Source organism: Crotalus tigris, unplaced genomic scaffold, assembly GCF_016545835.1.
Source record: "Crotalus tigris isolate CLP2741 ecotype Arizona unplaced genomic scaffold, ASM1654583v1 scf7180000020065.321141, whole genome shotgun sequence".
Lineage (NCBI taxonomy): Eukaryota > Metazoa > Chordata > Lepidosauria > Squamata > Viperidae > Crotalus > Crotalus tigris.
Genome location: NW_024097843.1, coordinates 55,993 through 79,388, shown reverse-complemented (window position 1 = coordinate 79,388; position 23,396 = coordinate 55,993). Strand labels below are relative to the sequence as shown.

At 44.3% G+C, this 23,396-nt stretch overlaps 1 protein-coding gene and 1 non-coding gene across 5 annotated transcripts in view; one reads left to right on the top strand and one right to left on the bottom strand.

Moving 5' to 3' along the window:
• PPEF1 (protein phosphatase with EF-hand domain 1) overlaps positions 1-21,589 on the bottom strand; it is a 112,114-nt gene extending 90,525 nt beyond the window's left edge. For 2 of the 4 annotated variants that reach the window (XM_039365395.1, XM_039365394.1), the window contains exon 1: positions 13,169-15,122. The gene's annotated coding sequence lies outside the window, so the exon portion shown is untranslated. Of the gene's footprint in view, positions 1-13,168; positions 15,123-21,397 lie in introns of those variants that run through there. The other 2 variants (XM_039365396.1, XM_039365398.1) reach the window with 2 other exon arrangements.
• On the top strand, positions 20,591-20,663 carry TRNAV-UAC. The gene has a single exon. It is a non-coding gene; the product is annotated as a tRNA-Val (tRNA).
• Positions 21,590-23,396: the final 1,807 nt, after the last annotated feature.

Sequence of the window (23,396 nt, the reverse complement as noted above, 5' to 3'; positions counted from 1 at the left end):
ATTCTAACAATCCAAGCCTTGCCCAAGCTCCCTCTTAGTGCCAGGGATGTTGCCGCTGAAACAGGTACAGATCACACACTTTCACGTGTCCGTTCCTGGGTTTTGTCTGGTTGGCCTGAGCACTGCCCTAGTCCTGAGTTTCAGAGTTTCTGGTCCAAAAGGAACGAATTGTCCCTTTCTCAGGGTTGTTTGCTTTGGGGAAACAGAGTTGTCATTACCACCTCAATGAGGACTAGGGTCTTAGAATCCCTCCACGAGGGTCATCCTGGCATTGTTCGTATGAAGGCTCTTGCGTGCAGCCACTTGTGGTGGCCTAGTTTAGATAAGGATATTGAGGCTAAGGTGCATGCATGCCACCTGTGCCAACGCTCTCGCCCAGAGATGCCCCAAGCTCCCGTGCATAGATGGGAGGAAACACAGTCCCCATGGTCTAGGGTGCACATTGACTACGCCGGGCCCTTTCAGGGCCAGTTCTTCTTGGTCCTTGTTGACAGCCATTCAAAATGGCTTGAGGTTGTACCTGTCTCATCCACCAACACTGCAAAGACTATTCAGGTACTGAGGGGGATTTTTGCTGCACACGGGCTCCCAGATGTCATTGTGTCTGACAACGGCCCTCAATTCACTTCCTCCGAATTCCAAGCTTTCTTACAGGCTAACATGATTCGTCATGCCACGTCTGCACCCTTCCACCACCAACGGTATGGCTGAACGCATGGTGCGCATCACAAAGGATGCCTTGAAAAGACTCACCTACGGGGACTGGCATCACAGGTTGGCTGACTTTCTCCTTTCTTATCGCACCACACTGTCCACTTCTACAGGGAGAAGCCCAGCTGAACTTCGTTGGGGGTGTCAACTTACTGCTAAACTTGACCGGTTGCATCCGGACAGACTGCCTTCATCTACCTCACATCCTAGGGCACCTAGACAACTACTTGTGGGTGCCCCGGTTTGGGCTCGCAATTACGGGCCTGGTCATACATGGGTCCCTGCTTCTATTTCCAAGGTCACAGGTCCTCTCTCCTACGAGGTAGCCCTGGACAACGGTCATGTCCTGCGCCGGCACATCGACCAACTTCGCCCTAGGCGGGACCTTTCAGATGAGACTCCTGGGTCTTTTCCAGAGGAGGAGGGGGACCCTTTGGAGCAAAGGGAAGGGCACGAGTTGCTGCCCATCTCCACTGATGGAGCCACTGACGGCCCATTTCAAGCTTCCGCAAGTGCTCCGAAAAGGAATTCATGGAGCTTACCCACACAACAGGCACTCACGCCTACTCCAGCCAGGGAGTCACCCCTGTGTGATGTGTGTGGAGTCACTGTCCACACACATCACACAGCACTCCAGTCACGGAGGATACCCGGGAGCATCCCAACAAATCATTCCCCGCAAGAGAGCTGGCACACAATCCCCAGAGTTGGCCTGACCTTACCCCTAATCCTATAGGGGGTCAAACTTACAGGGAGGTGGTCGAGGAACCAAGTCCTGACCGCAACACCTCTAGCCCAAATCAGGAAGTAACTGAGTTTTGGGAAGGTACAGAGACCCACACGAGCCCGGACACAGAACGGGGCTTAGGGATTGGACAGCCTCCTGACAGGTCTTGGACGGACCTAGGAGGTTCTATAGAGACGCCCAGCAGTGGCTATCACTTCAAGGGGCCCGAGGGCCTACAGCTAGGCAGGTCAACCAGGTCACAAAGTGACAGAAGCCCTGGCCTGACGAGCCCGGTGGGCGAGCAAGCAGGCCAGGCATCGGGGCAAAGTCCTTGGAAGGCACCAAGGCATGATAAGGGGAACAGGCTCTTGTCACCCTTCAGTCAGGGAACACCTGTCAGAAACCCAGAGCTGAGAAGGTCACAGAGAGCAAGGAAGTCTCCTAAATACTTAGAGGATTACATAACATTGCTGGCTAAACAAAAGCCAGGTAACGATAGGAGCACTGAGAAGCAGAACACTGCATAAAATAATGATTATATGTTGATAGTAGTTTTAGCCCGGGGGAAAGGGGTGTTATGTCCCGAGCCTTGCAAACGGCTCGGGGCGTTTGCAGGCGGTCCCGGGCAGGTGCAAAGCTGCCCGGGACCAGACAGGCTGTCGCCAGCGCCGTGCGCATGCGCGGGTGCTGGCGCGGGAAAAGTATCGCATTGACCCGGGAAATGTCTATATAAGAAGCTGGGAGGTTCTGGGAGCTGCTGAAGCCATCTACTTGTGAACTGAACACAGAATAAAAGAAAACTGAGAACTACAACTGCTTCTCGTGTCTGCTTTTCGCCAAGGACTCAACAAATACTATGAGAAACTATATGACAAGGAAGAAACTCCATGGGAGAAAATGACTCAATATATGGAAGAAAATATTTTACCAAAAATTCCAGAAAACTTTAAGACTGTGTTAAATGAAAAAATAACAATGATGGAATTGACAGAGGCAATAAAAAGACAAAAAAAATGAAAAAACACCGGGACCAGATGGACTCCCAGCAGAGTTTTATAAATGCTTACAAGATATATTAAGCTGACCACTGAAAAATGTATGTAATGAACTTTTATTGGAGGCAAAACTCCCAAATACATGGACAGAAGCTAATGTTACTTTGCTACCAAAAGAGAACTCAGATTTGACTCAGATCAAAAACTATAGACCGATTATCACTACTGAATGTGGACTATAAAATCTTCACTTCAATAATAGCTGAGAGGCTGAAAAGATTTTTGACTGAATTTATACATCCAGATCAAAACGGATTTTTGCCAAAGAGACAAATAAAAAATAATTTGAGGGTAATACTAGATATATTGGAATATTATAAATTTCATCCAGGGAAACAACTGGCATTAGTATTTTTAGATGCCCAAAAGACATTTGATAATGTTTCTTGGCAATTTATGATTCAACAACTAAAAACAATGGACTTTGATCAAAACTTTATAAATACGATTCAGACAATATATCAGAAACAAACAGCAAAAGTAATGTAAATGGGGATTACACATAGAATTTTGATATACGAGAAGGCACAAGGCAAGGATGTCCATTATCCCCATTGCTATTTATCTTAACCTGGGAAGGTTTAAATAGAAATATTAGACAAGATCTAGAAATTAAAGGATTGAAAATAAAAGGTGAAACCTACAAACTGCAAGCATTTGCAGATGATTTGGTATTCATTCTAGAGGAACCTTCAGAGACGATTCCTTAACTGTTGGAAAAGATAGAACAATTTGGAGAGATAGCAGGATTAAAGTTAAATAGAGAAAAATCTAAAGTGATAGTTAAAATTTTTACAGATAAACAAAAAAGCAATTATCAGAAAAAATAGAATTGCAAATAGTCAAAAAGTTCAAATATTTGGGAATATATTTGACAGCAAGATGTTCAACAATAAAAGAAGATAATTACATTAAATTGTTAAATCAAATAAAGCTTCAACTGTTGATGTTAGGAAGAATTGCTACGGTGAAAATGAATATATTACCAAAAATACTAATTTTGTTTCAAAATTGACGAAAAAATTCTTTGAAGATTTAAACTCTCTAATTTAAAAATTTATCTGGCAAGGAAAGAAAGCTAGAATTAAATTGAAAATGTTACAAGAAGCCAAGGGGAATGGAGGTTTTGGCTTGCTAGATTGGGTTTTATATTATCAAGCATCAGTGTTAACATGGATAAAAGAATGGACAACTCTTAGAAATAAAAGATTGCTGTATTTGGAGGAACATGACCTGCATCTTGGTAGGCATGCTTTTTTATGGTATGGAAAAAATAAAATACATAAATACTTCCAAAACCACTACATTAGAAACGCATTATTATTAACTTGGGAAAAATAAAATGTAAAATTTATTTGAAAATTCCAGGATGGCTTTCAATAAAGGAAGCATTTGTACATCCAAATCTAGTCAGTCTTGATAAAATATGGACATACAAAGATATTCTAAATTCTGAAGGGAACTTAAAATCCAGGCAAGAGATAGAAAATTAGGGCATTGATTTAACATGGTGGTCATATTTATAAGTGCAAGTCAGATATGATAAAGATATTAAATAATATGGATTTTACAAAGAACAGACTATGTTTGATCAGACATTATTAACTTCTGATGAAAAGTTAATTAAAAATGTACAATTTCTTATTAAATTTCAAAATGGAAGATGAACAAGTAAAAGAGACAATGATAGTATGGGCAAAGAATTTTGGATATAATATAGACTTTAAAAAGTGGCAAAGTTTGTGGGAAAGAAACTATGAATTGACAATGTCAGTTTCATATAAAGAAAATTTATATAAAATGTTTTATAGATGGCATTTGCCATCAACAAAATTAGCAAAATTAGCAAAAATGTTTAAAAACATGTCAGAAAAATGTTGGAAATGTAAACACAAACCAGGTACTTATTATCATATGTGATGGACATGTGTTAAAGCAAGAAGATATTGGACAATAATACACACTTAGTTAGAAAAAATGTTAGAGAAACACATAGACTATAAACCTGATTTTTTAAAAATTAGGTATAATGCCAGAAAAACCTGATAAGAAAAGTACATACAGTATTTGATTCTACATGTGATAACAGCGACAAGAATTATATTTGCACAATATTGGAAGAACAAAGAAATAACACCAGAAGAAGAACTAATCAAAAAAATATTACACTGTGAGGAAATGGACAGACTTACTTTAAGGTTGAAAGAAAAAGAAGAAACAAAATATTTTCAAACTTGGGACCTATTTTAACAATGGTTAGAGAAAAGATTTAGGGATTAGGAATTTAATTTGTATTAGTGAATAAGATACTCAGACAACACGTTTTTGTTGAATAATTATTATTGAACTCTTTAAAAAAATAATAAAACTTTAAAAAAAACAGAACAGAGCTGGAAGGGACCTTGGAGGTCTTCTAGTCCAGCCCCCTGCTCAAGCAGCATCTCCTCCAAAACAAAATTAAATAAGCCTCAGCTTATTTAAATTATATTTAAATAATTCAAATTCAAATTATATTTTACGACAATCATTGTCTAGTATCTAAAAACCCTTTGAGCAAATTTATTATTATTCCAGCAAACAATATGCTCTGTAGCCATGGTCCAAACTAAATTGGGAAGCTTTGTTATCAGTGTCCTGTTGCCTACTGAATTCCTGCTGAAAATCGGAACCTGTCCTTATTTCCATAGAGAATCCCACAGAACTTTGCCACTCGAAATATTAAACATTTCCACTAATTAAAATCAGTGGGATAAACATGTTTAAAAGCAATTGTTTGTTGACTTTTGAATTTAAATGTACAAAAAAGAAATGCAGAGAAATGTGCCATGTATAAAATAATGCCTAGCGGCACCCCCAGTCTCAATAAACAAGGTTGCTCAGCAACTAAGGATTTGTAGATCAATCACTGCAATGCTATGCTTATGAAATGGCAGCTTTAAAATTTAAATAAAATTTTAATTTCAATAAATTCATAAATACAATTAATTTAAAATTTTCTCTGTCTCATTCTCTCTCTGGATATTATTATTATACAATATTTAAAAATAATAAATAAACAATAATAAATTACATACATTGCAATACATATACATATGTGCAATTTTAATCCACAAGGGTGTAAAATACTCTGTTCACTTGCGAATGATGAGGAAACATGGCGAATTCATCAGTTCTTTATTTCTCCTTTAGTCAGTACTCCAACAACGAGCAACAGGCGCGCAGGCCTCTTTAAGCGACCAGAGACCCGGACAATAACACAACAAAGTAGCAGCCGTTTTCGCGCCTTGCGCATGTGCGCAAGGCCAGCACCACTCAGTCTGGTCCCGGACAGCTTTTGAAATGCCCGGGACTAATGCAACGTCCTGAACCTTTTTGCAGGCTCAGGACACAACACCCCTCCCCCCTAGATGGAACATATCTCCACGCACACAAGTGCGTTATCTCTTGGGAAGTGTTATATAGTTCCACAAATCAAATGCCCTGAATGTGGAATATTCAAGGCTACCCCTCAGGCAAAACCCCTTCAACCTGTTCAGGAATAGATGTATCCGAAATCAAAAAATAATACAAAATAATCTTCCTATTCAGGGCCCTTACGAGCAGACCCCTTTGAACTTTACAGCAACTTCACAAACTCCCTAAGATGTTTGGGTGGGCACTTGGCCCGCTGTGACCTCCTAGGGCCAGGAGAGATTTCCTGGCCCCTTTTCTCGCCTACCAGGCGAGGCAGGCCAGTGTGTGGCTGCCTTAATTTTTCCTGGGACCCCGGTGAGGTTGCCTGGCCCAACTGCTCGCCTATCAGTCTAGGCAGACTAGGACTTGGCTGCCCCAAATACCTGGTTGACCCGCCCATCTGCTGGCTGGCTGGACCCTCTAAGTCCAAGCCAGCATACCTTGAAGGGGTGGTAGTCCCCAGATCCACAATGGACCCTTCTTGAGAACACTGTCCCTCGAACCCAAGGCCAGCAGATGGAGAGTTCTGGGTAGCTGAAGTGCCCCAGTACTCTGTGGCCCCCAAGCACGTGCCGGAAGTGCCAGAGTCAGGAGTCGCCTCCCTGGCTACCCCCTTCCCTGTTGACCTCCTTCAGGGAGCAATTGCAGAATTGGGCCAGCGCCCCTGCTGTAATTCTTTTTCTCTTGTTGTTTGTGAATTATGTGGATACCGCCGGTCAGTCTCCCTGTCTGGAGCACTCTGTGACATGTGTGAATAATGTGGCTACCCCCAGTGTGACTTCCTGTCTGGAGTACTTATGAATGTGTGGGATGACCCCCTATCCTGTGACTTCCTGTTGGGAGACTTGCGGAACTCTGGGATGAATCCCAAATAGCCTCAGTAGTGGCTAGTGATGGCCTGTGAAACTGAACCTCAGAATGCATATTATGGTCCTCCCCCCCCCCAGAGCAGAGCCAGGAGCGGAAGGGTGAGAGTCCAGTCTCCAATGCAGTTGGTCAATGTGTCTGTGAAGAACGCAGCTGTCTCCAAGGCGACTTCGTATGAAAGTGGTCCAGAAACCTTGCAGACCACAGCTGTGACCCAGAGATGACCAGGCCCATAGTCTGTGCCCAGACTGGATCACCCACTTGGAGTCTCCTCGGTGCCCGCAGTTGCAACATCTGTGAAGCCACCTGGTCTGGGTGCAGCCTGTACAGTTTAGTGATAAGATGGCGATCCCAGTGGAGTTCAGCGGGGCTCTTCCCTGTGGCAGTGCATGGTGTGGTGCGGTGTGCAAGAAGGAAATCTGCTAACCTGTGATGCCAGTTACTGTAAGTCAGTTTCTTGAGGGCATCTTTGATGGTGCGCACCATTCTCTCAGCCAGTTCTTTGGAGGATGAGTGGAAGGGAGTCGATGTTGCATGCCAGATCAGATTGGCCTGAAGAAAAACCTGGAACTCAGAAGAGGTAAATTGAGGACCATTATCTGAAACCAGAACATCTGGAAGACCGTGTGATGCAAAAATTCCTCTCAACGCCTGGATGGTCCTGGCAGTAGTAGTAGAGGAAACAGGAACAACTTCTAGCCACTTGGGATGGCTATCAACGACAACCAGGAAGAATTGCCCCTGAAAGGGCCCAGCGTAATCTATATGCACCCTAGACCATGGAGTTTGAGTTTCCTCCCACCTATGTACTGGGGCCTGAGGCATTTCAGGCCGAGACTGTTGGCACACTTGGCACCCGTGCACCTGGGCCTCGATGGCTTTATCGAGGCCAGGCCACCAAAGATGGCTGCGCGCAAGCACTTTCATCCTGACTATGCCAGGACGTCCCTCATGCAGAGAGATCAAGATTCTAGACCTCAATGAGGTTGGGATCACTATCCTGTTACCCCATAACAGGCAACCCTTGAAAGTGCAAAACTCATGCCTCTTGAGCTAGAAGCTTTGGAACTCAGTATCCGGGCACTTGTCAGGCCATCCTGACAACACCCATGTCAGCACGCCTGTAGGCGTGTGATCAGTGGCAGTTTCTGCAGCCACATCCCTAGCATTGAGGGGAGACTCAGGTAGCTCCTGAATAGACAGAATATTAATGGCTGGAGCTGGATCTGGCTCTACTTGGTTCAGGGGTAGTCTGCTCAGCCATCTGCATGACCCATTTCTTTTCCTGGTTTGTGGACCAATGTACAGGAAAATGGACCATCTCAGCATACAAGGAGTAATTATATGTGGGGTCTGTTTGTTAGTGGTAAACAGCCCCAGTAGAGGCTTACGGTCAGTAAAGACCATGAAATGGCGGCCATATAAGAAATCATGAAATTTCTTAATGCCAGCCACTATGGCCAAGGCTTCTCTGACAATTTGAACGTAATTTCGCTCTGCAGAAGACAGAGTCCTCAAATAATAGGCCACAGGGACCTGCGTCCCATCAACCTTCAGATGACTGAGTACAGCTCCAACCCCATAAGGAGATGCATTGCATGCGATGCAAGCAGGTAGCTGCTCATTGAAATGTGCTAAAACTGCATTAGAAGTGAGCAATGCTTTAACCTCATTGAAACTCTTTTTGTGGACTTTGGTCCACTGTCAAGAGGCCTGCTTGTCTAAGAGCCTGTGTAAAGGCTCTGCTACTGCCTCTTTATGTGAGAGAAATGCATGGTAAAAGTTTAATAGCCCTAAGAAGGCTTGCAGCTCACTTTTAGACTTAGGGCTTGGGGCCTACTGGATAGCTTGCAATTTAGATTCAGCAGGGTGAATGCCTTGAGCATCTATCCTGAATCCTAAGAATTCAGTAGAAGTGACTCCTGTCTTACACTTGTCCTTCTTTAACTTAAGGCCTGCTCTTCGAAAACGAAGCAAGACAGCCCTTAATCTCTCTGCTAAATTTTGAGATTATTCCCCAGCAATGAGGATATCATCAAAGTAGGGACAGATCCCAGGAATACCTCAAAGTGTGCTTTCCATGACACTTTGGAATATACCAGGGGCTACATTTACCCCAAATTGCAGTCTCTTGACCTTGAAGGCTCCCTTGTGAGTTACAATAGTCTGGGCCTCAGCAGCTGCCTAAGCAACAGGTAGCTGTTGATAGGCTTGTGCCAGGTCAAGCTTCGCAAAAATGTGCACCCCCCTTGAGGGAGGCCAGAATGTGACTTACCACAGGCACTGGATAATCGTGCTGTTGTAGTGCCTTATTCAGTGTGCACTTGTAGTCTGCCCATATACGTATATCCCCATTAGCCTTTAGAGACGTTACTATGGGAGTTTCCCATGGACTAGAATCTACAGGTTCTAAAATGCCCTGCTGGAGCAGTTTGTCCAGCTCAGCATCAATCTTGCCTTTGAGGGCAAAAGGTACCCTCCTAGGCTTAACCCTTATGGGCATGATGTTTGGGTCTAACTGTAGTGAAATTGGGGGCCCCTTGTAGGATCCTAATTCTGAACTAAACACATCTGCAAACTCCTTGCAGACTTCTGTAAGGCTTAACGTTTGCAAACTGTGCAGCCCAGTGACCTGGATTCCCAGGGCCTCGAACCAATGGAGTCCAATAAGACTCGTGTGTTCACCCCCAGTAACCACCAAATCTAGGGGACCTTCAAAATCCTTATGTTGTACTCTAAGGGTGGCCTCCCCCTTAACACACACCATAGAATTCTGAAAATCTGTAAGGATTAGATTGGATGGCCTGAGTTTAACTCGAAGGCCGCTGTAGCTGCAAATCCTTTTGAATGTGTTAATGGAAATAATGGAGAAAGCGGACCCAGTGTCCAACTCCATTGATAAGGGAACCCCTTGCAGCCTTAAATTGATGGACAGCTTCTTCTTAAGGGGCTTATGTGTTCCTGTCCTTAAAATACTCCTGTGCGATGTGCAGAGGCCCACCCTATGTTGGCTGGGGACCCAATTCTTCAGACGCAATTCTTCACGAGGTTGTACCTTCTGGCGACCCAAACAGACGGATGCGATGTGGCCTTGCCTGCCACACGCTCTGTAAATGGTGGAGTGAAATCTGCAATCAGCTTGCTTGTGGCGTTCTCCACACCCGAGGCATTGAAGAGATGCTGGGGCCTTGCCCGGACATTCCTTCTCCCTCCTTCCAGCTGGCTGGTGAAGACTATCCACCTCTTCTTCAGGATCCGCTTCCAATTCTTCTCTAGCATCCTCTTGATGGACTGTAGCTGACTCTGGAGGGCTCTCGGTGGGCCGTATGGTCTTTACTGCCCCCCTGCTGCTTCCTCAGCTGTCACCTCTCGAAGAGCATCTTGGAAAGAGACATCTTCTTTAGCAAAAATCTTCTGCCATAAGTCTCTGTTCCTTAAACCGCATATGAAGCTATCTCGCAGCCTCTTCCAGATCCTTAAATTCACATGGTCTGGCTGCTTGCCTTAAGGCCACAATAAAATCCGTAGCAGATTCACCCAGCCTCTGGTCTCTCTGCTCGAACACGTGCCTCCAAGCAATAACAGATAACTTTGGCTGGAAGTGTTCCTTTAGCATTTTCTTCAAATCAGTATATGTTACTGAGTCCAGAGGTGCAGGGGCCACCAGATTCTCTGCAATTTCAAACGCTTCCTGTCCACAAACACACAAAAGAGTTGCAGCTTTCAAGCCATCCTATCTAATTTGGTTTACTCTGAAGTAATTCTCCACCCTTGCAACGTAGGAGTTCCATCTTTCTGGGTGTGAGACATCAAAATCAGCCAAATGACCAATCTTCGCCATCATACTTGCTTCTTTCAGCATTCGCTCCTCTGTAAACTTCGGTTTAGGGAAAGAATCTTTTAGCTGAGCTCACTCTCCAGCGACGCTATACTGGCAGGCTGGGATGCTGATTCAGAAGCCGTCTTCCCTCTTCAGGACTTTCTTAGTAAGTCCTCAAAAGTTTTTCTTTAGTTTGCAAAGGATCCCACCTTCATTGCCAGTGTAAAATACTCCATTCGCTTGCAAATGAGGAAGCATGGTGAATTTAACAGTTCTTTATTTCTCCTTTAGTCAACACTCCAACAACGAGCAACAGGCGCGCAGGCCTCTTTAAGCAACCAGAGACCCGGACAATAATACAACAAACCAGTTGCGCTGGTCCCACGCAGCTTTTGGAATGCAATGTCCTGAGCCTGCTTTTGTAGGCTCAGGACACAACAAAGGGTATTTAATGTTTTGAGACTAGAAGTTTCTGTAACGATTTTGAAATACTTTTTTCTTTCTAGTAATACTTGAGAACTACATACACATAGGCTGTAGTGAAATATCTCAATAGCAGAAGAAGTTGCTTGGTTGATAGAGGGTAGAAAATACATTGTTTTCAATGGTGAGAAAAAAGCTGACATGATGCAGGATTAGGCATCTTGGATTAAAAAAACGGGAGAGGCCAAATTCCATTGATTAACAATGTTATAAATTTATTTATTGAGAGGAAAAAGGTTTTTGCAGGAAGGGAAGGCAATGATTTTAAGCTATCTAGAAAAAAAGGTAACAAAGGAAATGAATTAATAGCCAAGGCAAGAAAAAATATTGAGGCTGAATGCTAAGACACAATTTATAGGCTTTCAAAGAATAGTGAAGCATTCACCTCTGATGCTCATATATTTTGTATCTCTATCAAACATAGAATTTCTTTAAAAATTGAGGGTCATGGAGGTCCTGGAAATGATGGAACTGGGTTAAAACTCTGGGAAGAATTGTGCAAAGTGTCATTGCAGCTGTTTCACCTGACTTATTATTTATATAATAAATATATATTCTGCCTTTATTATTTATATAAATAATTCAGGGTAGCAAGCATACCTAATATTCTTGCCTCCTCCTAATTTTTCCACAGTAACAACCCTTTGAGGTAAGTTGGACTGAGAGAGAGAGGGGGGGGGGGCTCAGTTATATATGAATATATACTATATAATTTACTTTACAAATAAAGTAAGACTACTATGTGTACAATAGTTCCATTCTTCCTCCTGGGTATTCCATACTAGATCTACCTCATCTGCAACTACTCAAATACCAGGAGGGCAGAAGAGGTTGGGTTATGCTAAGGATTACTTAGTTTAATAATGTGTAAAGATATTTACTGTGAAATTGATTAGTTAACATTCTAAGGGGATAAAATTTAGAATGAGGCTGAATGTCACAGGTGAAGCCCTGCCTTTTTTAAAAAAAATATGAAATACATGTAAAGCAGCTGGATTTAATCCTATCATCTATGAACCATCTTGACTTTTTTTGACTATGCCCAAGATGGCTGCTGAGAGCAAGCATAATGAAATTTGAAATAAAAGCAAATTAAATGCAAATCTGGAGGTACATTATTCTACTGATATTCATATTTTAAAATATTAGCACTAATCATTCAAATTGAATTTTATCTTGAAGCAAGGGAAAAATATGTCACTGATTTTGAGAAGAGATTATTTAATTATCGTTCTAATGAATGTCACCTTTTTGCACAGAAAATCTAGAATTAAAATTCAGTGACTCTTGCTTGGTTTTTAAGAATAGCTTGATTTGTAAGACACGAAAAATCAACCATTTGCCTTGACAGAATTATTTGAAGGCTCCAAAAATCCCTTCAATGGTAGTTCTAGAATCCTAGAATGTGGAGTGAGAATCAAAATTGTCAGATTTCAAACAAAGACAGTGAAAGAGGCAGTACTGTATTGCAAGCCAGATCTCCTCTGAGTAGCATGATCAGATGCAACAGAGAAAAAGGTGTGTCTTTTAATAGTGACAAACAAGAGAGCATTCTGGCAGGGTACTTCCTTTCCCAACTTCTTCTCTGTGCTATTAGTTGCAGCATCTGTTACCATTCCTTCCTCTGCAGAACACAGCCATGAAATATACAGCATTCTGTGGGCCCAAGTGGGCAGATAAATCCCTGCATATGCAGCTGAATATATAAGCTAATAACATCTTAGAAATGCAAAGAAATCTCAAAATTGGGATGATTAACAAGTGAATTTTAAGATCCTATTAAAAGCAACAATACTTACTTCTTTCACTATCACCGAGATCGTCTTCTATCAAGATTTCTATTGATCCAAATCATATCCCAGAAACATTTATTTAGCCATAAATTTCAGCTGCAACAGAATTAGGACTGGTGTGTAGCATCATAATTTCTTGGACTGTATATTTCTTCTCTCAACATAGGCTGATTTGTTTTGAAAAATAAAACCCATCCACCTCCACACAAAAGCAAACATTAACAGATACTTGGACCCCCCCCCATCACCCAGAAATTACCTGCTTTCTTTCAATGCATCAGCAGGTTTTGTAAACAAATCTTCTTTCCAGGCAGAGTGCATAGAATATGGCATGAAATCAATAGACCCTTCAATTGCCTCCTCAGGGGTGTACTTTTACTCCTTTTGTATTTATATTGAAAGATCTCACATTCAGATTTTGCATAGTAGAAGTGAATAGATAAACAACTCCTCTCCCTCATCCAGTCTTGAAAAAAGGGCTCTGTACTGCGGATAGGAAGAGCAGCTCAGACAGCCAGGCACACTAATGTACTTCTGTTAACAAGCTTCCTGAATCTCAGAAAGATCTGCTTCCTATCCAAATGGCCTTTTCCCCGCAGCATGGCCATTGTTCCAATTATACTTGCCAAATGGGCTTTGCAAAAACCACAGAATAAGAAAGAATAGCAAAGTATATCAAAGCCCTTTAAAAGACTAACATTTCTGAATTGCAGTATATTTTATTAAATGTTTACCTGAGTGCAAATATACAGACAAAGAATTTGGGAACAGTGAAATCAGAGAGAAAATAAACAGGAAATATATTTGGAACCATAGCGTTGCAAAGCTTTAGCTCTAGAATGAAAATAATTAGGATTGCTCCAATTTAATATAGTAATGAAAGAGCTATAAAGTACCCCATTTTGTTGCATCTTTGCCACAATATTGGTTTGATTCTAAATAGTAACTAACTTGGATTTAAGTATTTTTGAGTCAATAATTTGCTACTTCACTTATTGCAGAGAGGAAATCCAAATTTCAATTCTATCCAAATATCCTTGGTAATCATCTGATTTTAAGGGAGATGATGTTCCTGGGAAGGGGTAGCAGTAGAAAAAAGCTGTGTTTGTGGCTTTTAATGTTAACCCTTTTAGAACTGTGAGGAATAAAATAAATTCCACTTCAAAGATGTTGGAAAACAAAACAAGTTTTATTGAAGTGTTTGCAAAGGCTGGTGGATCTTGGCAAATACAATCCCAGAGACCACACCCAAATTAGTTCAGTATAAACCTTTATGCCTGTCCCAAGAACATGCCACGTCCTTCCTTTCCAGACCCAGTTGATAGGTTCAATCTAGTCACATGCTTTCCAACCACTAGTAAAATTATTAGACACTGCAGCTGTACAATTAATAATTCACCGTTGTTTTATCTTTATCTTTCTCTTTTCATGTTTGTGACATTCAACCAACTCAGCTCACAATAGGAGCCTGCTTCAAATCAAAAGTTGTGTATGTCATCATTTTAGCAAGGTTAAATATGGCTGCACTTTGACTATATGTTTATACCTTAAATACTGGCTCTAAATAGTTTTCATAAAAATAAATGAAGGGATCAAAATATAATCTTTTGTGTATAACCCAGCCATTGCTCATTCTTTCTTGTTTGCACTCTGTTGTATCCTAAGCCTGCAAAAGCAGGCTCGGGACGTAGCAATGGTCCCGGGCATTCCAAAAGCTGCCTGGGACCAGAAGAGCAGCAATGACCTTGTGCGCAAGTGCAAGGCGCGAAAACGCTGTTACTGTTACTTGTCTTTGCATAAGTTCTGGCCATAAAAAGGGGCCTGCGAGCCCTTTGTCTTTTGCCGGGTGTTGCTGTAAGAAAATAAAGAACTGTTTAACTTTGCCATGAGTATTCATCATTCGCACATGAACACTGGTGACAAAGGTGGGATCCTTTGCAAACTAAAGAGGAAGTTTTAAGACTTACCCAGGAAGTTCTGAAGAGGGAAGACGGCATCTGAATCAGCATCCCAGCCTGCCAGTATAGCGTCGCTGGAGGGTGAGCTCAGCTAAAAGAACCTTTCCCCAAACAGAAGTTTGCAGAGGAGCGAGTGGTGAAGGTAGTAATAGTATGATGTCGAAGATTGTCTGATTTTGATGTCTCACACCCAGAGAGATGGAATTTCTATGTTGCAAGGGTGGAGAATTACTTCAGAGTAAATCAAATTAGAGAGTATGGCTTGAAGGCTGCAACTCTTTTGTGTGACTGTGGACAGGAAGCTTTTGAAATTGCAGAGAATCTGGTGGCCCCTGAACCTCTGGAGTCAGTAACATATACTGACTTGAAGAAACTGTTGAAGGAACATTTCCAGCCAAAGTTGTCTGTTATTGCTTGGAGGCACGCATTTGAGCAGAGGGACCAGAGGCCAGGTGAATCTGCTATGGATTTTATTGCAGCCTTAAGGCGAGCAGCCAGACCCTGTGAGTTCAAGGATCTGGAAGAGAGGCTGAGAGATCGCTTCGTATGTGGGTTAAGGAACAGAGACTTACAGCAGAAGATTTTTGCTAAAGAAGAAGTCTATTTCCAAGATGCTCTACGAGAGGTGACAGCTGAGGAAGCAGCAGGAAGGGCTGTGAAGACCTTACGCCTTACCAGGAGCCCTCCAGAGACAACTACTGTCTATCAAGAGGACGCTCGAGAAGGATCGGAAGCGGATCCTGAAGAAGAGGTGGATAGACTTCACCAGCCAGCTGAAAGGAGGCAGAAGGAATGTCCAGATAAGGCCCCAGCATCTCTTCAATGCTTTGGGTGCGGAGGACGCCACAAGCGAGCTGAATGCAGGTTACGATCCGCCATTTGCAGAGTGCGTGGCAAGCAAGGCCACATCGCATCCATCTGTTTGGGTCACCAGAAGGTCCAACCTCATGAAGAATTGCATCTGAAAGGCTTTTCTTCAGGCCAATCTGATCCAGCATGCAACATCAGCTCCCTTCCACCCATCCTCCAATGGAATGGCAGAGAGAATGGTGCACACCACCAAAGATGCCCTCAAGAAACTGACTTACGGTAACTGGCATCACAGGTAGCAGATTTCCTTTTTGCACACCGCACCACACCATGTACTGCCACAGGGAAGAGCCCTGCTGAATTCTTCTGGGGTCGCCGCCTCATCACTAAACTGGACAGGTTGCACCCTGACCGGGTGGCTTCACACGTGTCACAACCGCGGGCACCAAGGGGACTCCAAGTGGGTGATTCGGTCTGGGCATGAAACTATGGGTCTGGTCATCTCTGGATCACAGCTGTGGTCTGCAAGCTCTCTGCACCGCTTTCATACGAAGTTGCCTTGGAAGATGGCCACGTTCTTCGCAGACACATAGACCAACTGCGTTGGAGACTGGACTCTCACCCTTCCGCTCCTGGCTCTGCTCTGGGGGGGGGGAGGAGGAGTATAACATGCATTCTGAGGCTCAATGTCACAGGCCAAACAGGCCATCACTAGCCACTACTGAGGCTATTTGGGATTCATCCCAGAGTTCCGCAAGTGCTCCTAACTGGAATTCACAGGATAGGGGGTCATCCCATACATCCATAATCACTCCAGACAGGGAGTCACACCGGGGGTATCCACAGTATTCATACATGGCAGATAGTGCTCCAGACAGGGAAACTGACCGGGGGTATCCACACAAATCACAAGCAGCAAGAGAAAAAGAATTCCAGCAGGGGGCTTGCCAAATTCTGCAATTGCTCCCAAAAGGAGGTCAACAGCAAAGGGGGTTGCCATGGAGGCAACTCCTGACTCTGGCACCTTGGGCATGTGCTTGGGGGCCACAGAGTACTGGGGCACTTCCGCTACCCAGCACTCTCCATCTGTTGGCCTTGGGTTCGAGGGACAGTGTTCCCAAGAAGGGTCTACTGTGGACCCGGGGACTTCTACTCCTCCAAGGTATGCTGGCTTGGACTTAGAGAGGCCAGCCAGCCAGCAGATGGGCGGGTCAACTGGGTATTTGGGGCAGCCAAGTCCTGGCCTGCCTAGGCTGGTAGGCGAGGAGGTAGGCCAGGCATCCTCACCGGGGTCACCTGGGGGCTCAAAGCAGCAACACTGTGGCCTGCCTTGCCTGGTAGGCGAGCAGGTGGGCCAGGCAATCTCTTCTGGCCTTTGAAGGTTGCAGCGGGCCAAGTGCCCACCCAAACATCTTAGAGAGTTTGTGAAATTGCTGTCAAGTCAATGAGGGTTAGTTTCATGAGGCCTGAATGCAGGGGGGGCACTTCGTGGAAAGATTATTGTATTATTTTTTGATTTTGGAAACATTCAATTGTATTACAAAAAATTGAAAAGGTTTGCCTGGGAGCAGACTTGAGTATTCCACACTCCTTGCCTTTGATTAAATGGAACTATATGACACTCTGCCAAGTGTGGCATACAAGTGAGTGCGCATATTATGCTCCATCTAAGGGGGAGGGATGTTGTTTTCCTGAGCCTGCAAAAGCAGGCTCTGGACGTAGCAATGGTCCCGGGCATTCCAAAAGCTGCCCAGGACCAGACAGAGCGGCGCCGGCACATGCGCAAGCCACGAAAACACTCTGTTATTGTTACTTGTCTTTGTATGAATTCTGGCCATAAAAAGGGGCCTGTGAGCCCTTTGTCTTTTGCCAGGTGTTGCTGTAAGAAAATAAAGAACTGTTTAACTTCACCATGAGTATTCATCATTCGCACGTGAACGGAGTACTTAACACACTCTATACTTCATTCAGAGATAACTTAACAAAAATTGTCCTGACGAAGGAGAAAGAAAAAGCTTAGCTGTAACTTTAAAAGTGTTTGCTATAGCTTGCAATGTATCGTTCTTCTGCTGTAACTTGCAAATGTATCTGCCCAATTGGCGATTTTGCAGGGCTCAGCAGAAATGCCAGGATCAGCACCAGGCTCCAGCTAATGGGCACTTCTACAGGGCTCAGCAGAAGTGCCGATCAGCTGGAGCCCAGCGCTGATCCTGGCACTTCTGCTGAGCCCTGCAGAATCCCTGATCATCTGGAGCCCAGTGCTGATCCTGGCACTTCTGCTGTGCCCTGCAGAATTGCCGATCTTCTGGAGCCTGGCACTAGTCATGGCACTTCTGCTGAGACCTGACACTCTGCAGAATAACCGATCACCTGGAGCCTGGCACTGATCCTGGCAGATATGCTGAGCTCCACAGAAGCGCCAATCAGCTGGAGTCTGGCTCTGATCCTGGTGTTTTTCCTAAGCTCTGCAGAAGCGCCAATCTACTGGAGCCCAGCGCTGATCCTGGCACTTCTGCAAAACCCCGCAGAATCGCCAATCAGCTGGAGCCTAGCACTGGCTCTAGTGCTTCAGCTGAGACATGACACCTGTGCAGAATGACCAATCAGCTGGAGCCTGGCACTGATTCTGGTGCTTCTGCTGAGCTGCCCAGAATCACTGATCAGCTGGAGTCCGGCGCCGATCCTGGCACTTCTGCTGAGCCGCCCAGAAGTGCTGATCAGCTGGAAACTGGTGCTAATCATGGTGCTTCTGCTCAGTCTCACAGAATTGCTGATCAGGTGGAATCCAGTGCTGATCCTGGTGCTTCTGCTGAGCCGCTCAGAAGCGGTGATCAGCTGAAGCCCAACACTAGTCCTGGCACTTCTTTTGAGACCTGACATGCATGTAGAATCACCGATCAGCTCCAGCCCGGTGCTGATCTTGGTGCTTCTTGTGAGTTGCCCAGAAGCGCCAATCCTCTGGAGCCTGGGGCTGATCCTGGTGATTCTGCTGAGCCCTGCAGAATCACCGATTAGCTGGAACCCTGCACTCATCCTGGCGCTTTTGCTAAGTTGCCCAGAAACACTGATCAGCTAGAGCCCGGCACTGATCCTAGCGGATCTGCTGAGCTCCACAGAAGTGCCAATCAGCTGGAGTCCGGCACTGCTCCTGGCACTTCTGCTGAGACCTGACACGCGTGCAGAATAACCGATCAGCTGGAGCCTGGTGCTAATCCTGGCGCTTCTGCTGAGACCTGACATCCCTGCAGAATAAACGATCAGCTGGAGCCCTGCACTGATTGTGGCACTAACTACAGCCGCCCCAAAACACCGATCAGCTGGAGCCCAGCACTGATCCTGGCAGATCTGTTGAGCTCCACAAAAGTGCCAATCAGCTGGAGCCTGGCTCTGATCCTGGTGTTTCTCCTAAGCTCTGTAGAAGCACCAATCTACTAGAGCCCAGTGCTGATCCTGGCACTTCTGCTGAGCCCATCAGAATTACCGATCAGCTGGAGCCCGCCACTAATACTGGCGCTTCTGCTGAGACCTGACACCCCTGCAGAATAATCGATCAGCTAGAGCCCTGCACTGATTGTGGCACTTTTGCTAAGCCGCCCCAAAACACCAATTAGCTGGAGCCCAGCACTGATCCTGGCAGATCTGCTAAGCTCCACAAAAGTGCCAATTAGCTGGAGCCTGGCTCTGATCCTGGTGCTTCTCCTAAGCTCTGTAGAAGCGCCAATCTACTAGAGCCCAGCGCTGATCCTGGTGCTTCTGCTGAGCCCCCCAGAATCGCCAATCAGCTGGAGCCCAGCACTGGTCCTGGCACTTCTGCTGAGACCTGACACCCATGTAGAATCACCGATCAGCTCCAGCCCAGTGCTGATCTTGGTGCTTCTTGTGAGCTGCCCAGAAGCGCCAATCACCTGGAGCTTGGTGCTGATCGTAGCACTTCTGCTAAGCCCTGCATTGATCCTGGTGCTTTTGCTAAGCCACCCAGAAATGCTGGTCAGCTGGAGCCCAGCGCTGACCCTGTTGATTCTGCAGGGCTCCAAAGAAGCACCAGTATTAAGTAAGTAAGTAAGTAAGTAAGTAAGTAAGTAAGTAAGTAAGGAAGGAAGGAAGGAAGGAAGGAAGGAAGGAAGGAAGGAGGGAAGGAGATGGGAATGTGAAGGAGGGAGGCACGGAGGGAGGGAAAAAGGAAGGAAGGAGATGGGAAAATGAGGGGAGGAAGGAAGAAAGAAAGGAAGTAGATGGGAATGTGAAGGAGGGAAAAAGGGAGGGGAGGAAGGAAGGAAATGGGAATGAAAGGACGGAGGGAAAAAGGAAGGAAGGAAACCCTCCCCCCATGCCAGCCACACCCATCCAATGGGCCATGCCCATCCAGCATCCAATGATAAATAAGTGGGGTTTGGGTTACAGTTTGGGTACTCGGTCTCTAAAAGGTTCGCTATCACAGCTATAGAAAAAGAATGATCCTATAACAAGATGATTGTATTTTATGATTACGATCATGATTTATCACTTGTTGCTTGTATGCACAGTAAGAGTTTATGCACTGAAGACAAATTCCTTGTGTGTCCAATCACATTTGGCCAATAAAGAATTCTATTAAGAGCACTTTAAATCGGACCAATAAACTTATTGGCAACCAATACAGGTCACAATCTGTGCTATGTACTCCCAATTCTGAAAGCCTCAAAATATAGAGGCTGCTGCATTTTGGACTAAATGTAATTTTTGACTACTATGTAAGAATAGTATTGTCTCAGATAAGTTCAAGAGCTGCTAGCAACGCTGTGCAGTGTACACTTGGGGGAAAATTAGAACAGACGGCACGTCAAACTAGGAAGCCTTTAAAACATGGCACGTCAAACTAGGAAGCCTTTAAAACATAGAATAGGGAGACTTACAGTAAGCTTGTTTTTCACGTAGGTTCCATAGTGTAGTGGTTATCACGTCTGCTTTACACGCAGAAGGTCCTGGGTTCGAGCCCCAGTGGAACCACCTTTTTTTTTTTTTTAAGTTCCAAGTAGACTTCAGTTCTAACTTCTAACCTAATATTGCAGTTCACAACTTACACAAATTCCATTTCTAAATAAGCTAATAATTCATAACACCATCTCAAATTTTCTGCATAAGCGATCAAGGGCTCCTTACAACGCTACCCATCGGGAATTAATATTTCGCTTGCTGAATCATACACAGGTTTATCAATATCCAGGATGTTCAGCATCGTCAATAATTGCCCTGGATCCTGAAATCTGATTAGTAAAACGATTACGGCAATGGATCAACAACCGCTTACCCCTCTAGAAATTTTGTCATCCAGCACCGCCTTTCCTTAAATTTTTACGATCGAATAATCGATCATTCATTCAAAACTTATGCACAAACCAGTCAAAGCACTAAGGCACTAGTAGGAATTCTACACTCGCTCACCAACAAATTTAAGTGGTACTATTGCCTTTTTATTCGGGCTGACCTATTGCATCGAGATTCGGGGGCTGCCGGTTTATGGCCACAGCGCTCATTCTCAGTTTATGCTCCCAGAAGAGCCGAGGTAATAAAACATGGAAGATCTTTGCACCACGACTCGCGTTTCAGGCAGACGTTTACAAAAACAGGCGGGGAAAATATACGGGCTGAGAAGGCCTGATGGCGGAAGAAGCCCTGCACTGAACGGCTGTCGTCTTTCCGCCTTCCTTCCAGGATTTGCCTCTGGAGATATGCAAACGTACCACAATCGTAACGTGCGAATTTGTAATCTACCAGCTCTTCGCTCTGTGCGTATCGCAGAGGGTGGGTTAAGGCTTGCACGGACCATGGCAGAACCGGACAGTATCTGCTGACAAACGGGCCAGTGGGGTGCGGCGCAAGCAGGCGCTTTCCCCGCGAGCGCGCGACAAAGAAGCTGCAGTTTGCCACGCGGGAGCGAGGAGGGAGATACGTTCCTCGCGCGCCCGCCCACGCCCGCAACCGCCCACGCGCTCGGACTCCTCTTGCAAGGAGGCGGGGTGCTGGGCGGGATGGGGGAGTCGCGTGCTGCGTCGGTTTCGCGGCTTCTCAATTTATCCATCTGGGGGACGCAGACACGAAAAAGGGGCTTTCCCCGGTTTTTCCACAAGGAACGCAATATTTCAAATGCGGGGGTGGAGGTGGGGAACCGATTTCTGCAGATCGCTACATGTGCTTGACGCTGAAAGAAGCTACAATTCTATGTTTTACAGGAGGGAATAGAGACCTCCCAGTGGAAGCCTTGGTGCTCTCTGAGCCTGGTTGGTTGCTTGAGTAGCATCATCAGTGCCTTGATATGTGCAACAGTCTATTAATGATGTTACCTGGTTGGGTAATGAAATGTTTGCAAGCAAGCAACCAGGCACAGAGAGCATTAAGGATTCCACAGTTCAACCCTGAGCTATTGGAAGGATGCCCCCTGTTAGAGAAGTTTAGGGGTCACCCAGTCGAGTGCTGACCAAATGGACAGAGTTGCTGAGTTTCCTATCTCTGGCAATAGCTTGCAATTCCCTAATGGACATTCTGGTGAACTCTGATCTTTTCTATCCACCTGATCCTTTGTCTTCCCATTCATCTCTCAGATTTGCCAAACAGGGATTACAATGTTTTCTTCTAATCCATCTTTTGCTTGCCTCTATGCTTGAAACAGTTTCTCCTTGTAGGCGATTATTGCAATGGAGAAACTAATAGGAATTGACTGACTTCTTCTTCTTGGCACCCTGAAGCTGTTTCTTGAGTAAACATGCATTACTGTGATAAACAGGGCCTTTGAATCAGCAGGTTTGGTTGCTTAGTTTGATTTCACTTGAAATTTCAGTCACATGTTGCTCCCTGAAATATTTACCTCAGAATTTTTTGCAAGTAAATCATGATAAATTGGATACCCCTATAAATTATTCAAATTCTAAAGTCTTCTTAAGTATTTGTTTTTGGCTTGGTATAAGATGTACATAGTCTCTCTGACTTCTAAATCATGTCTTAATATGTGTCAACTGCAATTTATAATAAAAAGTATTAAATAAATTGTTCTATATTTTATGAGTAATAAATATTTGAGTGCCATTGAATATGCAACTTGACTCACCATTCCAAGGGAGGGGTTTTTTGGCCTAAAATATTTTTTTTGTTTCAAGTAAGGGCAACTCTATTAGATGGTTGACTCATCGATACAGTAGAAATGAACATGGAGCTCCATTCTATTCAAACCATAGGCAATAACATTTTGTAATGGAAGATTCCTAAGATCATTGTCTCTTGGATTTCTGATTCAGTGCCAGAGGATTGCAGGAATCTTCATGTGAGTGTAAAGTACATGGTTACAGTTGTTAACATGAATAGGATGCTCAGTACAGGAGAATTGACTGAAAGGACTGGAGTGATATGCAGAATAGCACCAGACTCTTGGGGCATAACACAAATCATAGTTTAAGGAAACAAATTATTGGTAAGAAAATATACAGTAGCTATATACAGAAGCAGTTGTATGTATATATACTCTTTTCCAGCATAATGGAGAGCTGACACACACTGAATATAAAGTTAGGGCAAGGATGCTCTTAATTAAGCTTGACTTAAGTGTCCATATAGTCATTTGGTAACATACCAAAGCAGTGCTTTTTTTTGGAATATTTTACAACTTCCACTCTAGCTTCCAACCTTGGATTTCCTGATGATTTCCCATTCAAGTACTAGCTGCTTTGTCTCTGTGTAGCTCTTGTCACA